Raw genomic sequence first — 23,020 nt, forward strand, 5'->3', positions numbered from 1 at the left:
AGAGAGCCGGGCATATTCCTTCCTAAGTCTATTCATTTCCATTCTGAACCGAAATCCACTCCAATGCCGCCCTCTTCCACCTTATGGTAGTGGCCCTCCCGCGCCGATCCGCCAATTTCCACCCTCGGTTCCGTGTGCAACCCCTCGTTTCTCCCTTACACTCGGGGGCCGCGATAGCCATCTCTCCACGGTCGATGGAACCACGGGAGCGAGACACTGAGGGCCCGAAAGTGGGAAGAGGAGTGCGGCGGAGCATGTTGGCCCGAAATGGTACTTCAAACCTCAACTCGCAGAGGCATGGAGTTCGTATTGTATAGACGGAGAAATGGTGCGCGATTGGGGGGACTGTGGGAGTTGGCGGAGACTGAAGGGAACCTCGGAACGAAGCTGCGAAACTAGTGCTGCCAACTTCCTCTAAAGAAAATTAAAAGAATACAGTATAAAAGAGAAATATCTCTATGATTCACTTATCGAACGGTGACTATCCAGCCAAATTGTCTGCTAAGGTTGTGGACACCACGCAAAATAGGGGATGTGTGATGGGGGAGAGAGGGAAGAATTTGAACGCTGTCGACATCTTATGCAGTACTATCAAAAACGATATGGGCAAGAAAACATGAGGGGATGGACTCAAGCTTGGCTTCTTGGCTATCATCAGACCCATCGTAGATGACCAAATCGATCAAGAACAGCTAGGAATAATCCGACGCGATGAATTAGGTTTGGCAAAACTTTTTGCCTTAAATATATCAAATTAAAGTGTGGCATTTGCTTAGAGTTGCATTGACTTCAGGGTCAAACGGTGGCGTATTTTCCTTCTAGGATTAAATAAATCCTGTCCTAATTTTTCCTTGTAGCCGAACAGCCAATGCTTTTGCACACTTCATCACAAGACCCCTGTGGGAGTAGCTCAAACCCAGTATCTTTCCAAGAAAATCTGAGCATGATGAACATTTGACAACCCCTAACATTTGGAGACAGTTGAGTCGAATTATGAAATCGATGACTTGCACTAAATCTAAAATAATGAGTTTACGTCATTCATGTTCATTGAAATATATATTTACTGTACTAGTTAGTTTTTCATCATCAAGTACAATTATTAATGTTTTGAAATATGAAATATTAATATCTGCGTTAGGCTCACTTTAAGGACAACTATAGTTTATGAAAGTTTTCATTCCCCATCTTCAATTCTGTGGCTTTGGTGCGAATTAAATGGCATGCATGTGGAAATATCCGTGGTTCAATTTCCAGTTCAGGACATTTTCAACTCTTGTGATCTGCTCGATTCCACCTTCCCCAACATTACTGTGCTTGTGTTTTTGTGCCTTCCTATCCAACTTCCCAATATATATATATATATATATATATATATATATATATATATATATATATAATGGGCTGACAAAATATAACACAAATAGAAAAGAATAGACACATTTAAAAGAACACTCACACGGTAAATTGTTCGAGCTTTCGGCCCTCTCAGAGGCCTTCTTCAAGAGAGACTCTATATATATATATATATATATATATATATATATATATATATATATATATATATATATATATATATATATATACATATATATACATTTTTAAAAACATAATTATATATATATATATGTATTTACGATATATATGAGTAGATATCCCTTGCATCAAAACGACTGAAATGGGAATACAAAAACGGTCTCTTTCCGAATACTCTCTACTAGCGTTCATTGAACATTTTTCCGTGGCACTGAAGTTAAATGGAAATAAAGGAATCCTTCCAAAAATTTCTACGGAGTTAAAGAATAAACAACAAAATAAAGAAAATCATGGAATGACGAGATGGTTTGCAGCGTTCTTAGTCTAGGAAGAATTTGGAAGGGAGGAAAAAATGTTGAGGGAAGGTGTTTGAGAGGGTACTTTGGAAATGCACCTTCCGATGAAGCTTTATCAAGGAAAGAAAATAAGGAACGGTGGTTGCGGGGAAGTGGAGTCGGGAGGAGTGGCTAAGGGGTGACTGGGAAGAAGAAAGGGGCAGATAAGGCGGATGATGGTGTGACCCCCCTCTCCCCCGCAATCTCCTCCCCCTACTAAGCATGTGGTACGGGGGCACATCACCCCACACCCCCGTTGCCCCCGCCGTTACAACCGCCTTTAGCTAAACCCGCCTGCACTCTTTGTAACCTTTGAGTAAGTCATATCCTTACAATTTTGGTATTAAAGTCAATATCGACAATTTACAGGAATTTGACTTATATTTGTTAACAATATTTTGGAAAAGGTAAAGGAATATTAATAAAATTAAGATACTGGAATATTTCCTCCACAAAATTTGCTTTCGATAAAATTTATAATTTTGACAAAAATGCATCGAAGTTACGCAGAATGGGGAATAATTACATCCACTTACGTTGGACGTGATTTCCTAGGAAGAACATGTTGACCTTTCACGATTTACCGCCATAGAATAATGAAGAAAATCAAATACAAGCGCTGATTCATAGAAACATGGAGGTCCTTGTGCGAGGGTGTAAGAAGAAAGATCATGGAAATCAGTGATTAGCAGAGGAAATTAATTCGGATAAGACCGATGAAGATGTTGTAAAAATCATCATAACAATTTAAAGAGAACGGAGCGTAAGGAAAGAAAGGAAACGCCGAAGAAGTAAATGACAGGTAAAAAGAGACGATTCAAGCGTAATAGTATGGTGGAATATCATGATTAATTAAAAATTGGCAATTTTCCACAAAATACAATTTAATACGACCGGTTTCAATGTAACTATCCCATCGTCAGGTGAAATTTTATTTATTAAAAGCTTAAATTTTATTTTTTGGAAAATAACCAATTTTTAATCAATAAATGACGGGGTACATGAAAAAATTACGAACACACGTAACAGCAAAATCTGGGACAAAAAGAAAGAATTATTATTTTTATTGATGGTGACCAGCAGATCAAGGTAGGTTTTACCTAACCTGGAACTTCTGGTCACCAATGGCCTCACGTATTTACGAGCAATGTTGCAAAATGGTTACCATCTGCCCTTGAATACAGCTATAAAAAGAATCCTATAAAATTTGTAATATCATGCAAATGTTTTTCTGTTTTTGTTTTAACGCATCGCAAAAAATGCTGCTTCATGAAGCGTTTCATATATTTAATTACATTGCACCATGTCTAGGGTGTGTGGCAGGGAGTAATGACACACGAGAATCCTTTTGACACAAAATAAATATTCCCTCTAATACAGGCGGACAACGTTATTCTGAACCCTTATTATTCCAGGGAAAAATTAAGTTTTATATCTGCTTTATACTTAATCTCCCTAATTCTATTGACATGGTCTCTACTACTGTAATATGATGGGGCTATTAATACATTTTCAACATCCTCACTAAAGAAACATCCTTCCAATTTATCTAAGAGATTTAATTGGTAATTTAGGCTTCGCTCCGTGACATGATCTAATCATAAGGGGTCAGTGTGGAATAAACTCGAAAGTTTTAGAAACGTTTGCAGTGACAAGGGTGACCGATGTAAGTCACGATTTTTTATTCTTATTGCATACAGTAATTTTAGATGAATCTCACTTGCACAATCTCTCTCGTTGTTTGAAACGGGACAAGGTTCGCAGTTTTCATCTTGTATCTACACTGAAATACACGTACATACATAATCCAACACTGAGAGGTACATATCAAATTAAATCAATACTGATTTCCCAAGTCAGCTCACTTTAATCCTCACCTCTACAGATTGTTGTGAAAGAGGTCTGTAAAATGTCATTTATAACGGGCTCTTAATTTGCAATGCATATATAATTAAATTTTCATTGATTAACGCATTGTTACGTCATCGGCAGCCGTTGAATGTTGCAAAAAACTAGTTCGCCCTTGACAACGATGAAGGCGACACACGAAGAGCAATTCGCTTGATTTATTGGTTTTGCCTCAACAAATAACCAGCCGAGGTTTATACATAATGCTACAGAAGGTTATGCAGTTTTTTTTCCCTCCATGTATCTCAGCTAGACGATGGTTTGGAGTATTTAAAGTGGAAAGGCAAACAATTTCAGAATAAGGTGGACCCGGAGCTTCAGTCACTGCTCTTACGGAAGTAAACATCAACACTGCTTGTACCATTGTGAGAGAAGATCGCGCAATTACACTTTAAAAGAATAATCCAAAATAGCCAAAATTTCATTGGGTGACGGCTAAACTTTGGTAGCAGAAAAAAGTCACACGAGACAGGCTCGCTCCGTATGAGTTCCGAGATAACTCATACCCGAGCAACGACGTTTTATTCTGCTGATATACCTCGAGTTGAAGTTGATTTTACGGGAAGATAAAGGAGTTTCTTTCGAAGGTTATCGCTACAGATGAATCTTCGCTATATCTCATTTATCGTAAGAGGGCACAGCAAAGCTCTCGGTGGATATACCCGGCATCAACCAACAACTAGAAAGGTCAAAGTGGTGTCTTCTGGAAGGAAAGTTGTGATCATATCATTTTTCGACACTCAGTGCACTGTGTAAGAACATGTTGTTCCAGTGCACACATCTGTTAATGGGGCATACTATAGAGATGCACTGAAAATTCTCCAAGGAGGTTCCAATCTCAAAATGACACATTTCAAAACAACAAGTTGGATGCTGCACCAAGAAAATTCACGGGCGCACAGCGCAAATTCTGTCGGGGAATATCTCTCAAAAATCACCGTGCTCCCTGCTATTCCTGAAGTCCAGACTAATCCCCATGTGACTTTTTTCAGTCCTGAAAATGTGAATAAAAACGCCTACTTTTAAAGGGTTTTTCAGCATCAGAGGCAGGCGTAGGGGAAATACGACTTGCAATGGCTGCCGATGACGCAATACTGGAGTTGAATGAGGGAGTTGCACCTCTCATGCATGACGTACTAAGCTAAACATATAACACAAAGTTAAATTTTTTCACAGAAAACGAATAAAAATGTACGATCACTCTTTATTTGACAGCACGTGTACGCTAATGTGTATGAGTGCAGAACAAGAGTACTTGTATGTTCATGCCGCGAAATATATATAATAATTCTTCCTTAATAATATTTTCAATACAGCTACGTACTCGTAATAAGAGTGTGGGATTGAAGTTTCGAAGTCTAAGTCAGATCTGAATAACAACTCTTGGTGTATTGGCTACAAGCAACGGTATTCTTAAATGAATCGCCTATCGCCTAGGTTTAATGGTCGACAATGAATTAAAATTACATTAGTGAAATCGAGTTTTACGTTGTCATATATCTTTAGCCCACTTATTGATAACCGGAATGCATCCTAGTCGAATTTTTGAACAGGCTTGACCTCTTTGGCGGAAGGCAACAGTGAAAAGCAAAGCAAACAGCAAATCAATCTCGATTCCCTTGACGAAAGACGTTACCTCCTCAGCCACACCCGCTTCCAAACCACCATCTCAGACTCTCTTTCTCCTTCTCCCCTCCCACTCTATCCATCTCTCCCTCCATCCTTCTCTCTCCCACTCCCTCTCCATTCCCATCTCTCTTCTGCCAAAGAAAAATTTCTATGGTGAGTTAAGCCGCGAACGTTCTGCATGGGGAGCCAGCGTGCGGCACGGAGGAGTTCTTCAGTGGTTGGTTGGGGCCGCGACAATTTACGCTCTGAGCTTCCCCCGGAGATTCCACCCCCATCTCTCCTCCCCCTCCCCCGAAGCCACTCCACTTAACTGGGTTTTCCCCTTTCATGCCGAAAACGATCTCCTCTCCAAGTGTGGATCCCTGATTTCATTTCTCCGCGCGCCTCTGTGAACGGAGTGTTTGAATAGCCAGGCATTGGATGCGCGCAAGTAATGTGTGACGTGACAGTGGGGGTAGAGGCAAGTGAGAGAGTTGGTTATGCTTGAAGGGAAGAAAATTGAGAGGAAATGGAGGAAGACGGAGTTTTTGACGTAGTTATGGTACGAAAAATTATGTTCGTAAGATATTCGGAAACGCTATGAAAACTCTCTATGAAGACTCGAAAGTACGACCACATTAATAAAATTATCTTTAAAAATAAACATATACGTATTCCTTCAACAACAAACGTAAACTTTTTTCATACCTTTGCTCGCAAAAGGAAAAGTTTGAAGAGCAAAATGTATAGGCTAAAGCGCGTAAACGTCTGACGAAAATAAATTATGCCAGGTTAAATATTAACTTAAATCATTGCATTAAAAATAAATAGCTTAAGGAATATTAAGTAATAGTTCCGGAATTTGAGCTTTTAAAGCAGTAAATATAATCCATGGTTGCACTCTTTCGAGCTCTCGTGCAGGTATTTTTATCTCCCTGGACGAAACATGATGCATACACAATTTTCCCAAAAACCTGTGGATGAGGAACTTACTGCACCAACAATTTATTATGTTTGGTGTGCATATTGGGTGCATGAGCGCGTTTTTACCTATGTGACTTGCCAAGTGTTTACATGAGTGCCCGTTACCTTGCTTGCGTGTGTTTGATTCTTCGAAGGCCTGCTACTGAAGCTCTTGATTCAAATTAGAAGGAAATCCATGCCCTAATGGCATTTACGTTATTACAGCCACTCCGCATTCCCATAGAAGAGTAGGAGCAAAAAAACTAAAATTAAAGTTGAAAATATGCAAGATTGAATTTCATATTGGCAAAATCTGCTCCGTGTCTGAACTCAATTCATCATCTTCAGCGTTTAAATCCAAAAATTGGTTTACTGCGGCCCTCCATTCTTCTCCGTTCAATGAATTCGATTATACGCTTTGAATTTTAAACATTAAATATTTATCGATACTTATTGCTTACATTAGGTAAGACCATATTCTAAGATTAATCTTATTCTCTTACTTCGTGTCATATTTTTAGGAAAATGGCACCATATATCTTTCTTGTGAAACGCTCAAAGACGAATCTCGATACGAAAAAATTATGGCATTTAGATTCAAAGTTTCATCAATGCCATGGGAATGATTAATATTTTCGGATCGTATGAATTATATCCTAATATTGAGACCATGAATTAGTGTTCCAAGTGGATCGCCACAGAACTCCGCTCTTGAAACTCTTAGAAACTCCAACATTGCAAACTATTTCAAAATAATATTTGTATAGGAATTCAGAACACGGTAGCGTATTACCCTACATCTACTCTGACCCCTGTTGCTCTCCACTCCGAATGCAAGGGCTGAGAAACAAACGGAAACCCACAAGCATTTCGCATGATTCACAAAATTAATTCGAAGCTCCGGAGAATACCGTGCGCGAATGGAAGCATCCTCACAGACAACTGTTCGAGAGGAAGCGGGAAGGAAGGAACTGAAGAGGGGTGCGGTTAGGGCAGCGGGTGATGGGGCGAGGGGATACTTAGGGGGAAAAGGGGGAGATGGAGGCGGAGAGGAAGGGTGAAGCCGGGAGGGGGGGGGGGTCAGGTCAAGAATTATCGCCGCATCAGAATATAAATAAGAGCGATATTTATTCCCTCCTCTTGCTCCACATGTCCACCCCACTCCTCTCCATGCCCGCCTGTGATACCCCCGCTCTTTACCCCTCTCACCCCCACACGGCCCCCGGCCACCTCGCCCTTCACTCCACCCCCGTCTCAATCTCCATTCCCTAGACTCTTCCTCCACGTGTCACAACCCTCCTCACCCTCCCGCCCCCACACCTAATGAAACTTCTCCTCGGTCACAAACATTGCTCCACGTCTCTCCCCCCCCCCCTCTCACTTACCTTATAACCCCGAACTCGCCGCCAAACTCACGCTCACCCACGGGTATTCCCCTCAAATCCATCCACCCCCTATGCAACTTTTTCCATCTCTTTCTCTTACTCTCAAAAATGCATATATATTCCTCATATTCTCCCTTTGCTCCAACGTTAGGAAAAAAACAGCCCGAGACGCAACTCCCGCATGCAAAGCCCTTACACCCTTAATCATCCTGTCTTCCATCCTGTTTTTTTTTTAATCCGGCGATTTTTTATTCCATTCCATCTCTCCTCCACCCTCTCCCGTCCCTCCTTACTTGGCGCCTCTTATTTCTTTCACCCGCATTCCCATCCTCCGGTCGTTTTCCACTCTCCACTTCGCCCCAACCGCCTTACCTCTTACCTCAACCGCCTACCAATTTTTCCCTCTTCGATTCGCTACGCCCCCACATTTCGTTCTTTCCTCATTGTTTGAACGTACACTCCATTACTTCAATCATTCTCAATCTTATTGGAGATAGTTTAAACATACAAACAAATATATGTGTATATATATTATATATACATACACACATATATATGTATATATATATATACACACACACATATATATGTATATATACACATATATGTATATATATACACATATATGTATATATATACACATATATATATATGTATATATATATATATATATATATATATATATATACATATACACATATATATGTATAAAAATGTAAATGCATTATATATATATATGTGTGTGTGTGTGTGTGTTTTCGTCGAAGTAACACGGAAGTGTTGAATAAAAAACTTGGATAGCAACAATCAATATAAAAACACATGAAAAGAACACTCACACGTTATTTCTTAATAATTTCGACGGAAATTATTAAGAAATATAGAGAGAGTATATATTAAGTAGAGACGGACTCCGTCTTCCTCGGAAGAAACCTCTTTTTTTAAGAAGAAGCACTGAAGGATCGGTGAGGTCGATCATATGTGTTTTCGAATGGAGCTCGGGCGACCTTTTTTTTACTCACGTCAGAGTCCGAATAAGGAAATGCTCTACGCCCGGCATTCAATTACGTGCATTTTATATCCCTTAGTCTTGTTAAACTTTAGCCTTTGTCCGTTTAATCAAAGCATACGTGATGGACACGGACCTAAAAGTAAGCTTTTAGGGTGGAATGGATTAAAGTCCGAGAGCCATTTGGAGTGACCTTCCATGCATGTTTCAATGATAGATTTAATGATGAGTAAAAAGATCACCCGATCGAGAATCGGACTTATTATTTCTCCTACCTTATCCAATTTACTATCGAATTTAATAACTGTAACAATAGACAGGGTTGATGGACTTGTTACTGATCATCTGAAATTCTTGAAAATGGCTTTATTGTTTTTTGAAATATTCTCCATGATAATCAATAAACTTTTGCATGCGCTCGAACCATTTCGTAATAATTTTTCCACTCCGATTGAGATACCTCCAAAACATGGTTTGTGAATGCATCAACGGCTTCTTCAGGCGCCGAAAAACACGTCTCAGGCCACGCCACTCTTTCTTGAGGAACAAGAATAAAAAGAAGTCATTTGATACTAAATAAGAGCTGTACGTAGAATGACCCATCAATTCGTCAATCTTGCTAGTCAAATATGTAGTTGTTTTAGCCGATCTGTCAGAGCTTGCATTAATGTCATGATGAAGAATGGTCCTTCGTTGCCGCTTCTTTTTCTGTATTTTACCAAGTACTTCTGGCAAATACATATTCGTGTACCATTCAAAATTAACGGTCCTACTTGGCTCTAATGGTATGGTTGCCACATATCCAGTTATTACGAAGAAACAGGCGATCATTTGCTTCGATATGCTTTGTACACGAATCACTTTGGTCGGATTTGGCTCGTCTTGCAAGACCCATACATACAATGGATTACTGTTTTGTTTCGGGCTCATACGCGTAGATCCAAGATTCTTCAGCTGTGTAGATGCTATACACAGCTTTTGATGCAACGCGATTGTAGTTCATGAGCATTTCTGTGCACCAATTGGCACGAGCATCTTTTTGAGCTTTTTTCAAATTATGCGGGATCCAACGCGAACAAATAGTTTTCACAGCTAAATGTTCCCGCCATATCTTATTGATGCTCTTCACACTAACCCTCAAGGACGCCTCAATCTCACGATGAATCACATAACGGTCTTTATTTACTAGTTCTTGCACAGCATCAATATTTTCTGGCACAACAACTGATTTTGGACGACCTTCACGACTTTCATCACTGAGCGAACGGCGGCCATGATGGATCTTCGTTATACCAGCGTTTCACAGTGGTAAAGGATGGGACTTCATCGCCAAAAGTGGGAATAAGTTGATCTATACACTCCTGTTTTGATGATCCACGTCGAAAGTCGTAAAAAATCATCGCACTAAAGTTTTCACGAGTTAACTCCAATTTTTTGCTGAGACAAAACTTTCGAGTCACTATAAACAGCACAAGTTATGATCAAACGACGAAATTTTCTGGATGCAGTTAGCGTTATAAGGGTCAAACTTTCATATGGAAACAGATGGCACCTAAAGCACTCCGTGTCGTCAAGGCTTAAAATATAAATAGCACACCTCGTATATACAGTATATACTGTATGTGGTAACAGCCAATTTACAAACTCTTGTCGAAAAATATAAATTTCTCAAATATGAGCTATATGACTAGCTTTTAGCATCAACAAATGGTTCAGTTAAATCCAAACATGACGGGTTAAAATGTATGTAGCATATTCTAATTTTGGACAAACTCTTGTCAATTTTTAATTACAATAATACGCAATATACTATTATACGGCACCAAAAAGCAAATTGAAAGATGTTTAGCTTTGCATTATATGTTATTTAGAGGATGTTTTAGCCAGACGCTTGTTTTATGACGATAAGATACGGTCTGAAAGAACGTCTGAAGTTTCTCCTCAATTTACCCATCTCCTCCCCAGTTGAATGTGTTTTTCTCGTAACGCAATCGGAAAATTAAGGTTCCTTTTTAGCATTAGGTAAATTTTGGTGGAATTCCACTGCAGTACAAGAAACGGAGCGAGCCTATGGGAACGCGAGGAGGGATTACCTTTGTCGCTATGAGTGAAAGACACGCTGAGTTGAGCCGGTCACTCACTATTCCGTTGTCCAACGCGCGCACTGCTCGCCTCCTTCCCTCGCCCTCTCCCTCCCGTCCTTCAAAACTCCTCGCGCGCACCAAACGGCCATCTCTCCCGCACGCACGGCTGAAAGAGCGCCGGGATCAACGGCGTCCCTCGCACCTGCTCCTCTCGCCCATTCCTCATTGATGTCTCCCCGCGCATCCATTTTATGCCAACCACTTTCTCAACCCATATCCACCTTCCTTCGAGTTTCCCGTTTAACGAGCCTCTCCCGCGAAAAAGCGATGAATTTGACGGGCGGAGAGAGTCAGGTCCTCGCTGAGATGGAAATGGAGGTAGGAAGAGTGGGGAGGCACTAGTATGGAGTAAAATCATGGGGTCACAAAAAGAGAAGTAGATTTCTATGAGCAACTGATTAAAATAACGAACGGAGAAAGCAAAAACTCTTGAATAACTATACAATACTAGAGTCCTACTCATAAAAGTACTCCAGAATCGGGAAGAGAGAATGTTTTCTTTCATTTCTACTTGAATAAGATGTGAAACAAAAGGAGAGATTCAATTAATAAAGATGAATACGTTCATTGTACGTATAGCCATTATTATTCCTGAATTCGACAATAAGCAAGGAAACTAAGAAAGTAAGCTCTTCGCGAATGTACTGGCTTTTTTAGTTTCTGCCCTTAATTTTAACTGTTGCCTAAAACAAATTCAAACACTTTGGTAACATTGTCAAGAATTCAGAAGAAAAAGGTCTCCAGTGTAAAAAAATATATTGCCGCATAACTCGACATTTTTATAAAGTTTTAATTTCTTATCTTTCCCTTCATATCACATAAATGAGACGCGACACGCCCCTTCCCTTTTCTTCACTCTTACCCTCACTTCATCTAGCCCTTTTCAAACTCAATTTTCTTCCTAGATCCTTTCGATTCGTAAGATCACGCTGTATAGGAAAAGTAAGGTCGCTCAGCCCTTTGAAACTCCACCTTTCACTTTCGAACGGCCTCTTTCAATCCTTTCCGATTTCCCATCTTCCCATTCCTCTTCCCTTTTTCCTCTCTCTCTCCGTTCCCGATTTTCGTATCCCGAGCCTAGTATATTCCTCCCCGCCGATTCGCATGCGGCGCTCTTTTTTTATGGCAAGGGAAATTCGACTCACCATCTTACAGTTGGATTTTATTCACTTGGCCTCGTGAAGCATGTTTATTTCAACACACATGAAAAGCATAAAGTTAGAATATATTTAAATAATATGCAAGTATGTTTAGCTAGATATCAAATACTCTCTTCAAAAGTAAAAGGGTAAATATTTCGCCAATGATTTTAATTATTTTGCCATAATGTTCTGCAGCAATTGTAAATTATTGTTTGAACTTGTTATCTTATGCCTGTGCCAATTTTTACAAGCCTCCAGCCTCATTAATGAGCTGTATTTCACTTTGATCGAATACTAAGGAGTAACGGAGCTCTGAAATGTTTTTTAGCTATAGTTTTAAGACTCCAATGATTTCATCAGTTGTCACATCATATTCAAAAACTGACTAAACGATCATCTGAATTATAACATAAAGAGAAAACACCTCTCAGTGAAAACACTACATTTTGCATTAAACTGCAGAATTCATGACACTACCCGCAGCGCAAATCACGCTCAAGTGTTTAATGATCTCTCCAACCAGAAAGAATTGGGTCTCCCAAGATATCTCTAGGCAGTTTTATCTCGATGCAACGAATATTTCCCTGGTCCCTCATTTTGCACGTGCTCTCCGTCGCCTCAAAGGCGTTCGCCTCCGACGTGGCTTTTATCTCCGGCGAAAGGAAAGCAAATTAATGAAGATTTTTCCCTTCCCCACACCCTCCCTAACACTACGTGCCGGCTTATATCATTCCGAGTAAGAGATAGACGGCTGTTGGAAAACTCCAAAACATCCGCAGAAACTATTAAATTTCATTTTCCAATCTCGCCGAAATCTCATTAATTCCTGCAACCTGCTCCTCCTTCCCATTATATCTTTCCCCCGACCTATCTCTTATCTCAATGAGGCTTTAAAACCTCTGACACCTCGCAGCATCACCTTCCCCTTCCGCCAATCCCACACTCCCCCGAACCCCTCCCATTATTCTCCCGCCCTCTCGCCCCCGACATTCCTACTTCCGACACACCCTACGGGCAGGTTTTCCCAACTCACCCCACCCACACTCCACCGCACCTCGGAGGAGGGGATCTCGGTAGAGCGAGGATTCTATTCCCCCATCCACCCCTCTTCCCCTCTCCCTAGTCCTTCATAACCAACCTCCTCCATACCCGAGCGTCTATTATGGAACTTTTCTCCCGATAGTCACACAGCGAGAATGAGTCAATCGATACGCCTTATTGCCGCATCTCTCCGTGAAAACTGATCTCCCCATGGAATAGAGTCGAGGAGCCGTGAAGGATGGAATTTGGCAACGATTGCCTTCTCACTTTGAACCGCATAAACGGGAGGGTTCCGTACTGACACACACGTACTAGATTTGTTGGTACTAACGGAGAGTTCCAACATTCAGCTAACATGAAATGTCACATGGACAGATGAAATGTGAATAGTTTCGTAATTTAGATTTACATAGAATATAGGTTGAATGAGATTTCAAGGGTCTATTACGAATACATTTCACTCATTTAGAAAATGGATAATCGATAAGGAATGATCATAAATGGGTCCATTATGTATGTCAATAAGTAACAAGATAATGTGTGTCTTTTTCGTCATTTAAAGAGTAAATTTTAGATGACGAGTTCCAATATGCAGCCAAAGATGACGCGCATAAAGTAATTACATAAAATATTTTCTCATGAGTCCAACTGTCTTTTGTAAAGATCTTACGAGCTAATCACAATTCATTTGAAACAATTTAGCATTATTCTCATTTTTTACAAGAAATGTATGAAAAAATTTCAAAATGTATGATGCACGTAGCTATAACCCCCGTTATCCTATTTGCTTTCTTTTCTCGTCTTACTCAATGGTCAATAGTATTCCCGGCGCATTATGGTTAGCATGTACGAAGAAATCGGAAGAAAACACCATCTTCTTTGGTGCCCATACATAGAGGAAGAAAGAGATATAAATTATCACAAAACTCAACTTGGAAAATATTTTTATATTTTACCAAAAAACCACTCTAATCAGCCCGGAGGATCCTTTGTAAGGTTAATAATACAGACTCAAAGGACGCACTGAGGCCTAAGTCGTGTGATATACGACACCTGAGGAGAGGAGGTGGGTTCCTTGCTCTGTGCTGTCTGTAGTTTCCCAGGAACTATTATTAAAAAAATCACACACCATGGCTGAAGCTGAAAGTGTCCAGATGCGCCAACTGAATATGAACCCGGGAACTCTAATACGTGCCTGAACACTTTACAAACAAGGCTGACCGTCAAGACGTGATTTCATTCTTTTTCAATCTTCGTGAATTTTTTTTTCATGAATTTTAAATCACCTGGACAGTGAGAGATGGCTGACGACTTATTTTCAACACCGATACTTTCAACTGAAATCTTACCATATCGTTGGTGCAAGCAAACCTCTCATTTCCTCTTGCATCAAATGCCATTGCATGATTTGATGCATACGTGATGATGCAACAAATGTGATGCCAGTTGTCTAACACGAATCTCTCAGAGAGTGATTTCTATCGATCCTAGTCCCTAAAAAGAGGAACGTAATCGATCTACTGCGGTCGTAAATAATTACTCATGTGGACAGCGCCGACTTCAAATTTTGCGGAATTTTTCCGAACGTTGAAACTCTCTTTCAAGCCTACGTTCTCCTCAGGGCTTTCAAAATTGCCGCTGAATCGACAGCACGGCCAGGACACGCATAGATAGCACCGGGTCCTTTTCATTGAGAAGATGATCGTACGTCACTCAGTGGGTGTGCTGACCGACTTATAAAAATACCCCTCACGATTTTAAAGTTTTCTAGCTAGTATGATTCCTGAAAATCCTTGACTTTTTTTTAAGCATTCACGTAAGGTGCACCATATAATTTTATGTTGGAGCAGTTGCTATGGCACGTTGACTGAAGTGTTTGCACTGCTTTATCCACGCTCTTGTCATTAGTACGCTAACATGAACACTAAGGGATGCGAAAGCAGGGAAGGAGGGAGAGGGGCGCCGGAAGACGACGGAAAAAGCAGAAAATACATCGCACGACGGCGAGACGCTCTCCGCGAGACAAGAGCCACAAAATGCTTCACACGCAGCACAACTCAAAAGTTACCCGCTGTAAATTTAAATGGTATTTTATGACGATTCCTACATAACACATCTGAATGTGACAAATAGAAATACTCACTTTGCAATGAACCTCACGTAAAATTAAGTATGCTTTTATTTACATAATTCATGATTTCAAAACGTATGCCTCGTACATTTCCCAATGGAAAATAATAAGGGAGGTCTTAAGAATGAAATGTACACATCTCCTCTCATATATTTTCCATTAGGTGCTAACTTTGCATCGCAACATTTCGCCAAAATGTTTTTTAAAACACGAGCAAACAAGGTCCATTTTCTTGGACCAAGTTTCACCTAGTCGCAGTTTACCCCGTTTACCCTTGCAAGATACCCCTTCCCGTTTCTCGCCTTATTCCTAGTGGTCCTTTCCCCCATCATTTCGATGCCATCTCCATTGCGTTCCATCTTCCCTTCATACGTGATTCCCCACCTTTGTTAAAACCTTACCCTATCAGCAACAGACTTTACTTTCCTCTCTTTATCCCCCCTCCATTCTCTCAAGCCAATCCCTATCCGCATTCATTCACCGACAAAACTTTAACCCAGAGCCTCCTTCATTCCATCGCCTCGGTCGGACCCGCCTTTCCTCCATCATCAGGGAATTGCCTCATTTTCCTCTCATTTTATTCTTATCGTTTTACACTCCTCTCCTGTGCCCTCATAACCCCTCCCTCTTGTTCCTCACCCTCTCCCCTGACATTTATGCCCCCACGTCCCCGACCTCAGAGCCAATCGGACTCTACCTTTTATTCTGCTTTCGTTCACTCTCATCTCATTTCGACTCTTTACCAGTTCGGAAGTCTTCAAATGAAATCAATATAAAAAGTTATCTGTGGAAGCCGTAACTGGGTGGAATTCAGACGCCAGGATACTTTTGCTATTCTATCGAAAATAGTTTTTTTCTTACCATTTCTCCGCAAAAAATATCTATAGAACAATAACGGAGTGGGCACATGGAAATGTGGTTTTCATGCCCTGTACGCATAATCAATGAACTCAGAATAATCTTTCATATTCTTTGCGGAAATTTTCGGAAACTTGAAAGCAGTGTATTTTGTTAAGCATCGAACTGGGTTTGGTCTTCCTTCGAATAAGTTGTACATTACTCACTCAGGGAAATTTAAGGAAACTGCGGGCTTCTAATAATTTCATACTACTGAATTTGTGCGAATTCTGCGGGCGGGGAAGAAAGTCAAGATATAACTTTAGAGAAATCAATATCGAAGTAAGTTTTTCATTCCTGAAAATTAATGAGAAAAATAATTTGAAATAAATAAAACTTGGGATGGTTCACACAACATGGTTTCATGAATTCCAATTATCTTAATGCACTGCGCCAATTTTGACAGTTTTCCACTCAGCCCTTTTGCTTAATCTTCATGTAATTTTATTTTCTTGAACAAATTATAAATTAGCCACCACACCATTGGGAGGAATGAAAGAAAAGGGCAAAGAGCGTAAGCAAAGAGTCAAATAAAATACTGATCTGATATAACAGCGTCTGATGTGGTAGGTAAAGGGCGGGAAAACAGCCAGAGGAGAGGTGTCTATTAATGAGAAAAGTCACCTCAGTTTGCCTTTTCATGAAGAGGGTAGGGACTTGAATCTCCGAGGTCAAAAAGGTAAATTTTTGATGGTGCTCAGGTGTCTACACACGCACTGCCTGTGAGAACATCCGTGAAGGATATCCCATCTCCGACGGCGGACTATTCTCTGTGATCCCGGGGCGATCTACCCCAGGGGTACATCGTTGATTCTGTATTCTAATCTACATCGTCTCCTCTTGTTGTCGCTTAGTTCTAAACACACATCTAGTAATAATAGGCAAAGAATACAGCTCTCTCGCACCTCCAGCAATGACTAGCACTACTTTCAGCAAAACAAAAGCCAAGTTACTTTTGCATTTGCATTAATACGCACAATCCCTAAAAGAAGCCACTTCGGGCTATAGAATGTTAACCGAGCCTTTTTATAATAATTGCCATTGCCTCCTTCCTGATCTCAAATTCCATTTGCGTGCTCTTTTCCTTCGACCCCTCCACCGCTTCTCCTCTTCAACCCCCCACCGAAGGACACCTTTGCCCTTGCTCCACTTCTTTATCCGTCCTCCCTCCCCATCCTACAACGCCGTCCTCCTCGCCTCTTTTACCCTCCTATCTCGAGGAATCTTATCGAAAATCGCCATCCACTCTAATTTCTCATCTCGCGCGTCCTTTTCATTCCCTCTCTCGAAAACTCCTACCCTTTCTCCTCCCTTGCCGTCCCTCGCTCTTATTCTCGCCCGGGAGTCCCGAGAAATACCCTTTTATCTCCGCCACATCTCCGCGTCTTATCCCTCCTCCTCCTCCCCTCTCACCAAACGCACCCCGATCGCTTCCCTCCCCCACCACCTCCCTCCGCACTTCTCCCCCCGCCCTCGCTGTCCCGTCCCCTCCACCCTTACCGCCTATGCCTCCCTCCCACCCCCGCCCACTCAACACTCCTCTCATTTCTTCCCACTCCCTCCGAACTCTCTCTCGCACTCACCATCAAACTTTACAAGGGGTTGGTTCCCTCTCATCCAACCAACGTTCTCCACCACTTTCCCCATTAACCTTTTCCCACTTGCGTACGTCGACTGAAGATTGTTGCAGAGATGAAATGATACAAAATAAAGAGAAGGAAAGAGATCAAGGGTGGGCTGCTTCGGAACAGTTCGATCGGACCATGAAATACGTATTTGTTCAAAGAAAAGGCTAGCACGAAACTTATGTAAAAAGCGCAGTCGTGCGACTAATTCATAGCTTCATTTTCCACTCAGTTTCATCGGCTAACATCTAAAGGCATTCATATTTTTCTTAGCCTTCAAGTCCAACGTTTTTGCTTTTCATAATCTCATCCCATCGAGTGGTTTTCCGTAGTCTGTTAGATGTCGATTAAAGTAGCATTAACCTCGATTTTTTAAGTGCTCTCCGTCTTGCATCATGATGCACCTTTAGTTATACACAAATATTAATCGTGTGACAGCAATAAACAATATCATGTGACAGCAATAAACGATATTATGTGACAGAAAAGTAAATCAAACCCGAGAAGAGATTAAAACGGGTAAGTTTTAAATGATTTATTGCAATTTCTGAATAATTGACCTCTAAATAGATCAGTAAAAGATACCAAACTGTTATTTTATGGTACGATGGCAAATTTTTGAATGTTTAATGCTGATAAAGGTAAAATGTCAGATATTTTTTCATAAAATCCATCCCTGGAAAAATAGAGCGTACATGAAATTTTCCTTAGTAGGTGCCCTAAGGTGGACGCCGGGAAACTCAAGAAATGATAACATGCCCTGAAATATGATTTTTTTTACAATGAGGAGTGATATATTTCGGCATAGTTGTGATATAAACTCTTCATAGCAAATTTATTTATAAGAGAGACATCTCCAAAATAATTGGCATTGATAAATGCAACGTATTCATGTTATATTAGTAACGGTTGTAGCTTCTTGAAAGAATAATGTCATCATTTCCCGTGGCCTTCCAAACCTCAGTATTGCTTCCTCTTCCGTAGCCTCCGTCATTTCCCTCAAATATTTTAGATATACCGATGTGTGCTATCAATACCTTAAAGTACAATTTCTGAGCCTCATCTGTCCTACTATGTTATAAGGTGTCATACTTTTTGTAGCATGATTTCAGATAAATAATAATTTTTTATGTAAGCTTAAAATACTTCAGAAGTTTTATTTGAGGCTTTTACAACGATTTTTAACAGCTTCTTAGTCTAACTTTATACCCTTAAATTACCTATACGCAAACTTCTCACGATTCATATTCCTATCATAGGTAGTTCAACTCATTCAATCATGATGATCCTCAAATGAGACAGAGATTTGTGGGGATATGGTATGTAAGTAATTATTACTATGAAGTAACCGAGATATCTGGATAAAATTTATTCTGGATATTAATTGATCCCTATGCGCACAATGTTGTAAATTATAGCTATCAATGTTGGTTTGTTTTGTTTCAGGAATTGACTCGAAATAAGGAGAAGATAGAGGCTCGCAATGTGATTAAGTTTTTCATTGGAAAAGTTACAGTGTCTGAAAAATTTACGATGAAAAGGTGGCTGTTTATGAAAATAATATTCCGCCATAAAGCACAGTTGGGAGGTGGAATAAGAATTTTCAAACTGGCCACATGTCCCTCACAGACGCTCCAAGAAGTGGAAGGCCATCACTCACGGACAATGCTGCCACAGTAAAGAAGTTAGAGAACTACGAGTATATTCCATTAGACTGAAGAACAACCATTCAAATGTTCATTAATGCGCCGGCTGATCTTAGTCACGGCAGTACGTCGGAAATTATTCACGAAGAACTGCACGTGTCAAAGGTGTTAGCATGCTGGGTTCCACAGCTTTGACTCTTTTTTCAGATGGAAAAAAGGCAATCAAAGCCCTGTGGTTTTGAATTTTCGTCACATCCGCCCTATTGTCCCGATCTTGCCCCAAACGACTTTTTATTATTCTCAGAACTCAAAAACCATTGTGGGGTTGTAGATTTGACAGGAAAAATGACGTTATTCAAGAGGTGAAACAATGGTTTTTGACATAATCTACTGATCTCTACAATGACGGCATGAGGAATGCGAAGAAACGCTTAGGGAATGCATAACTCTAGATGGTGATTATCAGGAGAAATCTAAAGAATAACGAATAGCAATAAATTTTTATCGCGATATTTTTTCAATATAATTAAAATTTTAAGATGACCCCTCGCATAAAATGTGTATTTAATTAATACCGGTCCAAATTGCAAATATGTACACTACTTCTACATTTTGTTTCCCTCTGGTATGAGACTACAACATGGGAGCATCTTCCCGTTGCTTATAAAAAAATTCGTCATTCCCTCTTTGCCCATTCCATATCTTTCATAGCACATTCTGTCCTTCCACCTCCCGCTCCATATTTCCCTTCTACTCCCCTCTACCCATCTCTCAAGAAGCGTCTTAAGATCCGACATTACTGCTTCTCCCAAAACTGGACCAATATAGTACTCCCAAAGCCTGCCCCACCCACCCTCAATATCCCCCACCCCGCTCATTATCTCCTCCGACTCCTCCCCCCCGCCGTTCGCCACGATATCGCCATATTTTTCACGCGACCCTCCTCCAACGCCCCCCCTGATATATAAAACCCTCACACCACGAGAGACCCCATCCACGCCCACCCACCACCCACTATTAATCCCCAACCGCCCTTCCAGAAGCCATCCCCCCCCCGCACAACCCATCTCCCCTTCCCCCACCCTCATTAAATTTCTCGGTATGCTTCACCTTCCTCCCCTTTCCATTCCCCATCCACCCCCTTGCTCGCTCTCTCCACCATTCCCCGTTCGCCCCCCCCTCACACCCTCGTTCCGCAAAACCTTTCCGCTTTCGTCCTCTTCTCCGCTTGCCGCCCTCTCCTCTCATCCCATTCCATCCATCCCATGCGCTTTCCGACAATTTCCCTTCTCTCTCACTTCTCCTCCCTCACTCCCCAAAATCCCGCGCTCATTCCTACCTCCTCCCACCCCTATCCCACGCCCGTCACTCCCCACCACTCCCGAGATGTTCCACCGGGAAAGTTCTTCCCCCGCGATTCCGATTTCCCAAGAAAACCGCTTTCCATCCTACGAGACCAACAATTCGGTTCTTCTGATTTCCATTAGAACATATCAACGGCCTCTTAGATTGATATTTCCTGATTGAGAATGCCATATCCCATTCAAATACCGATATTGCAGCATGAATATATATTATCAATGCTAAGTTATTTTTTAAATAAGATGTGGCGTTCCATTCTACTGCATGCACCGCTCGAATGCTGACGGAGGTACAACATGTTCAAGTACAGATGATGTATCTGTAGTACCAAATGCCTCATTCAAAATGCTAAAAGGTTTGGTATTTTCAGGCAGATTAGAGAAACGTAATGTCACACACACCCGCGATTAGTGTGTTCTCGTCTATCAAGCAGAAAACCTAGTTGAAGGCTTTAGATTTAGATGGCAGCATGTATGAGATTCTCCTTGACGCGCTCACCGCTTTTAAACTCACTTGCACCTTGGAAGACCATAGAAATAGCATCTCATATCTGAGAATATTTTATTAATACCATTCCATTTATCTTATTTCATACGCAGGAATAGGATAGTGAAACAATACCAATCATGTTACACAATACCGATATGTTGCCATAATTAACGTTCACATCAAGTTTAAAGACACGTAATTAATTAATGACAGTAAACTGGGAGGACGGACCTGATGGGGACCTGACCTGATATGGGAGACCTGGTTGGAGACCTGGTGTGACCTGACATCACCTGGATTCGGAACGTTGGAGACGGAGGATAGACCATCAGACCTGGATATACCTACAGAAATTTCGACGTACGCCTCCCTTGGAATATTCTACTGGATACTTCTAACCCTGGTTGCTGACATCATTAAATAATCGAGGGACAGCGAAGCAAGGCGCCGGTGGCGCCCAATATGGACATCGTGCCGCTGCCAGCGGACACTATAAGGACTCCTCTCGACCAGCAGCTGGAAAATACTTCTTCAAACCCCGTTCATACTGCCGGCGCTCTAAATATGGACGTTTCCATGCATCAGAACGGGCCGTCTGCCCCTGCCGCGAAATTCAACGACGACTGGCGACACGTCAAGGATCCCAGAGGAGCCGGGAAGCGTAGCGCACCATTCCTTTCCATTGAAGAAGCAACTAATAAGCGCCCGGTAAGTACGAGTAATAAATTCTCACCGCTCGTCACGGATCCGGACACGGACAACTCTTCTGCTCCCGTGGCGATGGAGGCTGAAAATTCATCTGCACCATCTGGATCCCCGGCAAGCCGAAAAAAGGAACCACGCCCCCCGGCACTCATCATATACGATGTAGTAGACCACGCGGCCTTGCTGAAACTTGTCCGATCCAAGGCAACGGACAAGTCCTTTACTGCAATCCATACAACCGACTCGACGAGACTTCAACTAAAGACTGCGGCTGATTATGCGGCCATAAAGCAGCTGTTGGTGCAGTCAAATGCACAATTCTCGACCTGGGGCCCGAAATCCCTACGAGCCAATTTCTACGCGGTTCGTGGACTTCCGTGCACCTACCCAGTTGAGCTACTGAAAGAAGATATGGACGCCATGGGGATTCCGGTGGAACGAGTGCATCTGGTGCGGCAGGGAACCTTCTTCCTTGTCGTTGTCAAGGAAAACCCTGAATGGCAAACAAAAGAAATGCTTGCCATAAGATACATCGGCAATTCCCGTGTCAGGGTGGCAAAATATCAGCACAGGGAGCCACAAATGTGTTACCGGTGCACCCGATTCGGACACGCATCTTCCAACTGCACGGCAGCCCCGCGATGCTACAAGTGTGCTGGTGCACATGAAGGCATCCAATGTCCGGATACGGAAAGGAAGAAGACTTGTTGCTGTAACTGCGGAGGAAACCATCCTGCATTTTTCAGGACCTGCCCTGTCTACGCCAAACAGAAGGAGATGAAGATGGCTAGCCTCCGGAGGAAAGGCGCACCAACCCAGGGGGCGAAGAACACCGCCGCTGAAACAGAGCTGCCTTCTCCTCAACAGAAGACGCTTGGTACCTTCAACGCGTCGAAGCCGGGAGACCCAACCAACGCAACCCAACGTCTGACCATGTGCAAGCATCTTGACTTTCCTCCACTCTCGACGCCGGCTCCGGTCGCCAGGGAGACAGCAGAAGAAATAAAAATTCCTCTTCTCCAGAAGAGGCGGGCTGCAGACTCGCAGATGCCGACTCCAACTTTGGCTACATCCCTCTCTTCCATCCTGGAAGC

The sequence above is a fragment of the Hetaerina americana genome, unplaced genomic scaffold (genome assembly GCF_022747635.1).
Source record: "Hetaerina americana unplaced genomic scaffold, ioHetAmer1.1.p SCAF_3, whole genome shotgun sequence".
NCBI lineage: Eukaryota > Metazoa > Arthropoda > Insecta > Odonata > Calopterygidae > Hetaerina > Hetaerina americana.